Here is a 10262-nt window from a genome sequence, read left to right as displayed (position 1 = left end):
GAAGCATCTGTGGGCATGGCCTTTGGTAGAACAGGGACATTTTGCTGCAGTTGGGGGCTGGGATATGGATGACTAGTTGTAACTTTTAAGTGTCATTGTTAAGCCTTTGTTTCATTCTTACATAGCTAACACTAAATGAGATTAGCAGCTGCCTCTGTTGCCTTGATCTGTGTTTTCTCATGTGTGAGCTGAGTTCTGTTATTGAATGTGCACCTGTATAACATTTGGCTATAATGTAAAATAGTTATGGAAAGTACTTTTCTTTTGAGTTCAATGTTACATTTCTACTATTTTTCTGTAATAACTGCCATGATTTGAACATGTTTGCTTTCATCTTAGTCGTATTTGATCTGGGAAACCACCCAGATCTTCTTTTAGCTTAGCTTTATCTGACTGAAGATCTAGGGGAAACGAAATTTCATTTCACTAGGTTTTAGGGGTGAAAGTCTAATAGTCCCTTTGCTCCATCATCTTACGGTGCAATGGTTCTCTTTGAACTGCATATGCTATCACAATCTAAAGGTGTGCTTTGCTTATTATGTTACTTTCCTTAGGATGGAAATAGAAAGAAATTTGCAAGGAGAGAAAATTGGGGGTCAAGTGGAAAGATGATTTTTTAGTGGGATGAGGACTGAGCTCAGTGGAGCTAAGGTAAGAAGATGACGTACCACCCTATTAGTCGCTTTTCTCATTCTTGTAACTAAACATCTATAAAAGTCAATTTAAGGGAAGGAAGGTTTATTATTCTGGCTGAAAATCCAGGGGTACAGTCCATCATGAAAGACATGGTAGCAGGAAGGGTTTGCAGCTGGAAGGAGAGGAGGTACAGGTGATGATGACCAGCTAACACCTGAAGCTGACACCTGATGCTGACACCTGAAGCTGAAGAGAGGACATGCCGGAGCTCAGCCCAGCTAGCTTTCTTCTTTCCTTTTTTAATTTTGTCTAGGACCCCAGTCCATGAACATTGTGTTACCCACTGTGGTGGTTAGAATAAGAATGGCTCCCATAGACTCATAGATTTGAGTGCTTGGTCACCAGGAAGTGACAATTATTTGAAAGGATTAGAAAGATTAGGATGTGTGGTCTTGTTTGAGAAAGTATGTCACTGGGGGTGGGCTTTGAGTGTTCAGAGGTCTAAGCCAGGCTCAGAGTCTGTCTCTTCCTGCTGCCAGTGGATCTGTATGTAGAACTCTCAGCTCCTTCTCCATTACCATGTTTGCCTGCCTCCCTGCTACAGTGTTCCCTATCATGCTGATAATGGACTAAATATCTGAAACTGTAAGCAAATTCCCAATTAAATGCTTTCCTCTGTAAGAGTTTCCATAGAATGGAACCAGGCAACCTTGGGAGGTAGGAGGTGGTGGGACCCACAAGAATGTACCAGAGACCTGGCACGTGAGAGGTGCTTAGGACTCAGAGGGACCTTAGATGAAATGTCCAACAGTGAGGACAGGGAACTTGTAGAGTCTGCCTCCAGTAGAAAGACAGGATATCAAGTGGACGGATGGAGTTGCCATCCCACAGTTAAAACTCTGACCCAGAACTGTCCCTGTTTAAAAGAACTGCAGGGTCAAAAATGGAGATGAGACTGAGGGAAAGGAGGTCCAGCTCAAGGGGAGGCTCCAAGGCCTGACACTATTACTAATGCTATGGTGTGCTTACAGACAGGAGTCTAGCATGGTGGCCCTCTGAGAGACCCAACAAGCAGCTGACAGAGTCAGATGCAGATATTTACACCAACCGATGGACAGAAGCCAGGGACCCCTGTGGTTTAACTAGGGAAAGTCTGGAAGAGGCTGAGGAGGAGGATGACCCCATAGGAAGATCAGCAGACTCAACTAACCTGGACCCCTGAGATCTCTCAGACACTGAACCACCAACCAGGCAGCATACACCAGCTGATATGAGGCCCTGACACATATACAGCAGAGGACTCCCTGGTCTGGCCTTGGTGAGAGAAGAAGCACCTAACTCTTCAGAGATTTGAGGTCCCAGAGACAGGGGAGGTCTGGTGGGGGTGGGGGACATCCTCTTGGAGAAGGGGAAGGAGGAATGGGATGAGGAACTGTTGGAGGGTAGACCAGGAAGGGGATTAAAAACTGGACTGTAAAAAAAAAAGAATAAATAAATAAATAAATAAATAAATACTTTGCATAGTTATGGTGTCTCTTCACAACAATAGAACATTGACTAAGACACCCTCATTTAGGGCAAGTGTTCCTTTTCAAATATATCTCTCTGGAAACAACCCCACAGACTTAATCAAAGGTGAGTTTCCTAGGTGATTCTAAATCTAGCCAAGTCAACAATTGAATCATCACAACCACTGAACTATTCCCCTAGTAGAACAATCACCAGGCATTGCATCTTATACACATTCAGTTACATCTCTAAATGCTTTCGATTTGTGACATTTTCCCCAGGCTTCATCTTTGCAATAACTTCTCCCTCTGTCCTTTCCTTATTGACTTCACACCCCAAACCCTCATTAATAACTTCATAAAATGTTCTTTTGCACTCCCCATTTACAAAGACCAAAAATACCTTCAAGAAGTTCAGGGACTTCTTTCTCATTCTTCTCTTTGGTAGTGGCACTCGGAATTAGGGAAATACATCAGTGTGATGCAATGCCTACACTTCAGTAACTTAGAAATGGTTAGTTCAGGCAGTTCTGGCAGGGCTCAGCATCTATCTACATGCTATGTCAGCAAGAGCATGTGAAAGACCATGCAAATGCCCAGTCACTCACATCTGCAGCTGATGCTGGACCTTGGCTGCTGCCATCATCCAGGACACTTCCTAGGGAGCTGCTTAGTTTCCTCATAGCATTGTGCCAAAGATCAGGACACAAGAAGTAAAAACCACTGGGTTCTTAAGGGCTGGGCCAAGAAACTGGCACAAATGTGATACAATTCAGCCATATTCTATTAGTCAAAGAGTCACAAGGACTATGGGGACATTCTCATTCAAACCACCACAAAAAGCTAAGGCATTGGAAAGTTTCAGCCCCAGAAGAGATGAAGGGTAAGTTGGGAGAAGCTGGGAGAAACCAAGAAGGCAGGCCAAGTGTGGGCATGCACGCCTGTAATCCCAGCACTTGGGAAAAAGAATCAGGAGACTTGCTACAAGTATGACGTTAACCTATTCCACAAAGCAAGTTCAAGGCTAGATATTTGATCACACTGTGAACTGAAAAAGGGCTATTTCAGGTTAGGGTGTAGCTTAGTCCTTAGTAGATTCCTTTAATCCCGCTGGCTGGAACACAGACATGCCCTTAGTGCATACTTTTAATCCCAAACAAGGTAAAGTTAGTTGGTAGAAGTAAGCACCCATGTTTGAAAGTGATGCCTAATTGAGTGGCAGACAAAGTAATGAATCAGAAAAAGATTTGACAGAGTAGGATATGCCCAACTCTCATGAGAAGAGAGAGGAAAGAAAATCTACTTAAGAGAGAACAGTGCAGAGAAGAGGAGGCAGTTTAACTGGGACAGTGGTACTGAGACAGATTGCAGAGAGAGAGAGGGAGATGGGGGGAGAGAGATTGATTCAGACACAAGTAAAGAAAGAACAAGCCAATGAATGAGAAAGAGTCAGAAGATTGCCAAAGTTTAGTACTAGGCCAAACGGAGCAATTCAGTAAGAAACTGACAGAAGCTAGATTGAATCAGTTAGTGTGGAGAGGAGTTTGAGTCAGAGCACAGAAAGAACTAGGAAGGCTGAGCATATTCAGGATCAAGTCTCAGAGGCTGAAAACATTGTAGGCCTAAATATGATTGAATGGAGGGTAGAAGCTTCCATACTGGGCCTAGGTTAGCAGATGGCAATAAGCCTCAGAGATGACAGTTATATCAGGTGAATAAAAGTTACATTGACAGAGAAGAAGGGAGAGAAAAAGGTAACACTGACTCCTGCTGTTTCTGGGACATATTGTAGTTGAAAGTGGGCCAGGATGCTGCTAAAGTAGGAAGTGGCCTAGGGAAGAAACAACAAAAGACAGTCAGACAAGGTCAAGCTAAGAAGTCCCAGAGGGTTCAGTACCCCGAGTAGGAATTGCTCTTTCCTACTGAAAACTGAACTGAGCTGAAACTGTCCAGTGCCTTAACTTTTTGTGGTGGTTTGAATGAGAATGTCCCCATAGGCCCTGTGACTCTTTGGGTAATAGAATATGACTGATTTGTAGCACATTTGTGTCCGTTTCTGCCCATCCCAACACCAACCTACCTACCCCAACACCAACTTGCCCAACCCAACACCAACCTGCAGCTGGCTCAATCTACTCATCATTTACTTCTTCAACATAATGGATGCCAGTGATAGTCAGACCTGCTACCACGTTATGAAATTGTCTCTATCTCTACAGTTGGCAAGTCAACATGGCTCTTCTCTGAAATCCATGGATTATAAAACCACAACTACCTTAAAGCCTGGATGTCGGCTCTCATTTCTTTCCACTTCCTGTCCCAACACTGAGCACTAATCTTTCTTTCTATTGAGTTGATTTTACCTCCTGGAGTATGTAAACTCCACTCTTAACTCCCTAATGCATGGATGTAAGATCCCAGCTACTGCTTCAGTACCACAGCTGCATTTCTCCAACTATGCTTCCTACCATGATGAAACTAACTCTCTGAAACTGTTAAAAGAACAAAAACCCTCCCAATTAAATGCTTTCTTTTATAAGTTGCCTTGGCTGTGGTGTCTCTTCACAGCAACAGACCAGTAACTAAGACAAGCTGAATGTCCCAACCTCTTGGGGGTGGGTTTCTTAAGGGACAGCAAAAAGATGTATGCCAATCCTATGCACACAGTCGTGGCATTTTCTATGAACTGAAGGGAGCTAGAAAGGAGTAGTAGCTTGACCAACGATGGGACTGGACGCAGAGCCTGTAATTAAGGTGCAGCTTTAATGAAATGGTAATGAGTCCTCTGGCTGAACTTCTGGGTCTTAGCATCCTCAGTAGCACACAGGTGACTCCCTACAGAAAGCGGCAGAGCACACTATGTGTAATAGTAGGATTGCATAGGCTTATCCCATAAAGCCAGAACCATCCGTTTAAATTTGTATTTTCATGTTTCTATCTCCTTCCAGACCATCTATCACAATGGAAGTCAGGATCCAACAAAATGTGTTTTGGAAGGACACACATTCCCACCATAAGAGACCAGCAGGGAGGTAATCTAATTTTGGCTTAGCCCTTTTTTCTTTGTAGTAATCCTTGGGATTACAGAATTGTAAAAATAAAGAACTAATAAAGAAATAAATGTTTGTTCTTTATAAATGACCAAGTGTGGAAACGGGGATGTGGCTCAGCTGGTACACGGTTTGCTTAGTATGCATGAAACCTTGGATTCTATCCTCAGAAGTGCAGAAACTCACCTGGGATTACACCTGTAATCCCAGCATTCCGGAGGTGGCTGCAGGAGGGTCAGAGTATTAATGAAATTCAAGGGTCACGCCTATGCCCTAAATCAGGTCTGGCCATCACCCTCAGTAAGCCTATGGGGCGCGGGGGAACAGGTTAAAAGTAAAAAGCAAAAATAGGGCATTTATTCAATGTGACCCATTAAGTGGGGACAAGTGGGACAAAGTGGTGCAGTGAGCCGGCATGTTGATCTTTGGGATACAGAACTGAGATTAAGCCTTAAATAGAGGGCCTAGGATCTGCACATCTAAGAGGTCCATCAAGGTGTGGTCCCACCGTCTGGGCTTCAGAGTGATCCTGTAAAGTGACCTGACATGTTGTTAAAATTGTGTGAGATCTCTTTCAGGGAGACAAGTTTTCATTCTGACTAGGGCCTTTTCCTTTGCCTCTCCTTGCAAGAGATCACTGAGGAAATTCTCATTTCTTTGGGGTTCACAATTTCAGTCTTCTGATAGTCAAACTGAAAGGTGCAGGTATCTTTTTTAGAATATACACATTTCTCCCAGGCTTGTTAGAAACGGACATCTTCTGCTACATGGTGAGTTTGAGGCCAGCCTCAGTACATGAGATCTTGTCTTTAAAAAAAAAAGGAAAAAAGGAGAAAAGGTGTGTGTGTGTGTGTGTGTGTGTGTGTGTCCGTGCGCACGCATGCACGCCCCATGGAAAGATCCAGTCTAAGGTAGTTACATCAGTTCAAAGGAAGATTCAGCCTGGAGCATGGTAGACAGAAAAAACAGTGAGCACGTTATCTGATCTTCAAGGCTCAGACAGTTTCCCAGACCCTTTGATGGTTTCCTCAATGCTGTTAGCTCAGAAACACTAATGCTTCCTGTTCCATTCACAAGTTAGTGTCATTGTCCACTGCCACTAAAGAGGTTTGCCTCCTCCTTTTAAAAGAAAAGGAATTACAAGTCTTAGGGGGCTGGAGAGACGGCTCAGCAGTTAAGAGCACTGGGTATTCTTCCAGGGATCCTGAGTTCAATACCCAACACCCACATGGTAGCTCACAATATAACAGGATCCAATGCCCTCTTCCAGTGTGTGGACGGGCATGCAATCAAAGCACTCATATACATTAAATAAATAATTTGTCTTTTTCTTTTAAAGTCTTATCACTTGCTGTCAAGTTTTTCGGCACTTCTAACAGAGGCGGTCTTGACGAATATTATAAGGTAAGCACAGAAACCCAGAACCAGGTTAAAGATAAGCCTACCAATGGTAAGCATGGAAATGATGGGTCTGTGGTTACCACAAACTGGGGAGAATGGCTTCATAGTTGCTATATGATACCTGTGAACAAGGGCAGTGGAACAATTAAACTGGACCACTCTGTGAGTAGAAAGAAATTTGTTTGGTGAATCAAACTGGTGGGCTATCTCTCAGGGACCAGAAAACAGTGGGCAGGTATCAGTTTTAACAAGACAGGCATTGAGAGGACAGGTGCAGATCAGACAGCCTGGGATGCAGACCAAACAGCAATGGGGCTGTTCTGGACCTGGGCTCTTGAAGGAGGTAGCAAACCATGGGGAGGTGGGTGGATGAGGAGGGGCAGATAAGGGAAGTAGTGGTTTTCCAGAAAACAGAAAACCACCTTAAGGGACCCCTGTGGGATGCTGAGTTTGTGTTTCTGTTTACCAGTCAGAGTCCTGCTTGGGACACTATCACCAGCACTACTGACTTGGGAGGACCCACTTTGTACCTAGTAATACCCCATAAGTCAGCATCCCCTCTAGAAGACTCTTATTTTTATTAAATAAAAGAATTTAAGAACAGACTCAAACTGAAACTCAAGGACAATTTTATTAGCGTTTAAAAGGAAACCCCCAGAGCAAACATGATGTAAACTTTGGCAGCTGTCCAAAAGAGAATAAAGAAGGGGCAGAGGAAGCCATGTTATTTGAGTTAAGCCAGTAAAGAGTTCAGTTACATGACATTGGGGTGGGTATTAGAAGACAAAGACCAAGGAAACCCATGATACAAGCAAAAACATTGTTAGGCTCTGAACAGCTTCCAAAAGGAAAACAGAAAAAAGAAGAAAATGGAAAAGTTTCTTTGAGACAGGGTCTTTGTAGCTCTGAATGACCTGGAACCTGCCAAATGGACCAGGCTGACCTCAAATTCTTTGAGATCCATCTACCTCTGCCTCCCAACTGCTGAGATTAAAAGTGTTTATCACCACAATGAGCAAGTTACAGCTTTTTGAGTCAGGACGTAGAAAGGTGGGCAAACCCACCAGAGCCTCATGGTATCTTCTAAGGACCATGTTATGGGGCTGGGATTATGGGAAGGAAAGTATATTATAATGTTATTTTAAAGAAGTACTATTCCTTCCACCTTTTTAGCACAGCTTGAGGTAGACTCATCTACCAAGGAGTGGTCCCTTGGCCAAGTATCTGACCTGCCCAACTGTGATCGACTCTGAAGGAAGATTCCATTCTTTGGTAGGGAAGAGTTTTCTCTTAGTGGGCCTTCAGTACTACTCTAACACTATAGATCTCTAAAGACCAGACTGCAAATAGAATTGATCCAGGACATGATGGAGCATATTTCCCTGGATTACAATCGATATTTAGCAGATATTATTGTGGTAAAAGATCCTTTGACTGAACATATCCAAGCTATGAATGAAACAAAATGAAAGGCCCTTCTTTTTCTGTAGACCTTCTCTGAGTCCTCCTCTGCCAATGTAAACAAGGTTCCAAAAAATGCACAGACCGTGCTGTTTCTCAAACTCAGATGACCATAGAACTCTGTGGCAGGGAGCACAGCTGTGAAGTCCTGTTAGGAAACGGCCGAGTGTAACCAGAGACCAAGGAGAAGGCTCTGCTGGTAGGTGAGGCTGACAGCTTCTAATTTTCAGATAGGAATTAGGACACTCCTGGTCAAAATGAGGAGGAGGAGGAAGAGGAGGAGGAGGAGGAAGAGGAGGAAGAGGAGGAAGAGGAGGAGGAGGAGGAGGAGGGAGGTCTTAAACTCACAGCAGATGGTTGAGGTGCCTATGTAACATATCAAAGCAGATGCTGGCAGGAGGTCTCTCTCAGCACCGACACCTATTACAGAGTCATCCTGGCTGACATACTCCACCCCACCTTCAACCTCTCCAGCCCGAGCTTCATTCTCTGTCTCCCAGCTTCTCTTCCTTATATAACCCAATCACTGTGGCTACAAGGTCTCTTGCTCGCCTGGCTCACTTCCAGCCTCTTAGTTCCTGGACCCTCTCTCTTCCTCTCTCACTCTCCAGACCCCAACCTTCTTAAAAAACAAAAAACAAAAGAATAAAAAGGAAGGAGTTGGAGAGATGGCTCAGCAATTAACAGCACTGGTGCTCCTCCAAAAGATGTGGGTTCAATTCCTGGAACCCACATGACAGCTCACAACAGTCTGTAATTCTACTTCCAAGACATCTGATTCCCTCATAGAAATATGCATGCAAGCAAACACCAATGTTCATAAAGTAAAATTTTTAAAAATTGTTAAATTTTTAAAAAAAGAATAAAAGGGGGATGCTACTTACTGACTTGCTTCCCCTGGCTTGCTCAGCTTGCTTTCTTATAGAACCCAGGGTAACACAGACCACAGTGGGCTGAGTCCTCCCCCATCAAACAGTAAAAATGTCCCTACAGACTTGCCTGTAAGCCAGTATGATGGAGGTATTTTGTTAGTCAAGTCTCCGTCTTCTCAAAGGACTGTAGCTATATAAAGTTTCAAGGAACCAACCAGCACACCTTGCTATAAGCTCTGTGTGCCCAGAGTAGCCTCAGCAAAAGGGATGAGTCACCTCTGAGCAGATGGTTTTTACAAGCCAGTGTGCAGTGTGACACATACCCCTTTCTATGAGCCATAGCATCAGCAACATTCTAAAGAGAGTCCATTCATTAGCCTGAACCTTCAAGCAGAAATCCCATGCAGCTAATCCATCACATACTTACATCATGTGTAAAACGAGGAGAAAAGAAAAGAAGAAAAGAAAAGAAAAGCCTTTCCTCTCACAAGTATCTAGAATTCAGAGGTTATTTTTTACCACAGCATGAACCAGTATGTTCTGACATATTGCCTGGTACTGTCTATGTCATGGAAAATGATAATTGTGGGAGTATCACTATGAGTGTAAATTAATCAATTACCCTTGCTCATTTAGCAAATACTGGAAGTTTTCTTGGGCACTAAGTATATAAGTAAATAAGGCAAATTGAGAAATAGTACTGTGATGGTTTGTATTTGCTTGGCCTGGGGAGTGGCACCATTAGAAGGTGTGGCCCTGTTGGAGTAGCTATGGCCTTGTTGGCTTTAAGACCCTCATCCTAACTGCCTGGGAGCCAGTATTCTGCTAGCAGCCTTCAAATGAAGATGTAGAATTCTCCGCTCCTGAACCATGCCTACCTGGATGCTGCCACACTCACGCCTTGATGATACTGGACTGAACCTCTGAACCTGTGAGCCAGTCCCAACTAAATGTTATCCTTATAAGACTTGCCTTGGTCATGGTGTCTATTCACAGCAATAAAGCCCTAAGACAAGTATTGTCAAATTATTTATGAGAAAGGGAAACATCGCAGTGTGCTGACCAGTAAATAATATTTCTAGTCATAGGAAAGAGAAGATGAGGAAGAGGTGAGAGAAAGTGTGAGGGTCAAGAAGTAGTTATCACAGATGTTTAATCTCTGTCTACCATCCTAGAATAATATTTAAAATTGATAAAAACAGTTATAAACATCTTCTGGAAAACATACATAAAATCTATTGGACCTTATAACCAAGCACAGCAAAGATACGAAGCCAATATAAAGAAGCTGGTATATAGCTCAGTGTGAAAGCACTTGGCCAGAATTTACAGAT

The sequence above is a fragment of the Grammomys surdaster genome, unplaced genomic scaffold (assembly GCF_004785775.1).
Source record: "Grammomys surdaster isolate TR1022 unplaced genomic scaffold, NIH_TR_1.0 64, whole genome shotgun sequence".
NCBI classification, from domain to species: domain Eukaryota; kingdom Metazoa; phylum Chordata; class Mammalia; order Rodentia; family Muridae; genus Grammomys; species Grammomys surdaster.
The sequence above is the reverse complement of the archived record's forward strand: the minus strand, read 5'-3'. Positions refer to the sequence as shown.